Genomic DNA, 305 nt, shown 5'->3' with positions numbered 1-305 from the left:
GTCCGCCAATCACAGGAACGTTCTCCGGCTCCTCCCGCCCTCCACGCACCCCTGGTACCGAGCCCTCGAATCGCCCGCTACGGCCGGGGCCGCGGCACGTGCTGCCCATTTTCCCCCTGTGACTCTCCCTCTCTTCCGGTGTTCTCTTACGTCCGTTGTCCTTAGTTACCTCTCCCCCGTCCCGAGCGCCCGACAATGGCGTTGCCCAGGAACCGGAGCGGTTCCACGCCACTGACCTCCAGGAGATAAAGCCATGTGAGTTCTGCACAAGAGCTGGACATACCTGCCTTGTACACGCGGTTTGC

The sequence above is a fragment of the Lipotes vexillifer genome, unplaced genomic scaffold, assembly GCF_000442215.2.
Source record: "Lipotes vexillifer unplaced genomic scaffold, Lipotes_vexillifer_v1.1 scaffold194, whole genome shotgun sequence".
Taxonomy (NCBI): Eukaryota; Metazoa; Chordata; class Mammalia; order Artiodactyla; family Lipotidae; genus Lipotes; species Lipotes vexillifer.
Note: the sequence above shows the minus strand (reverse complement) of the source record.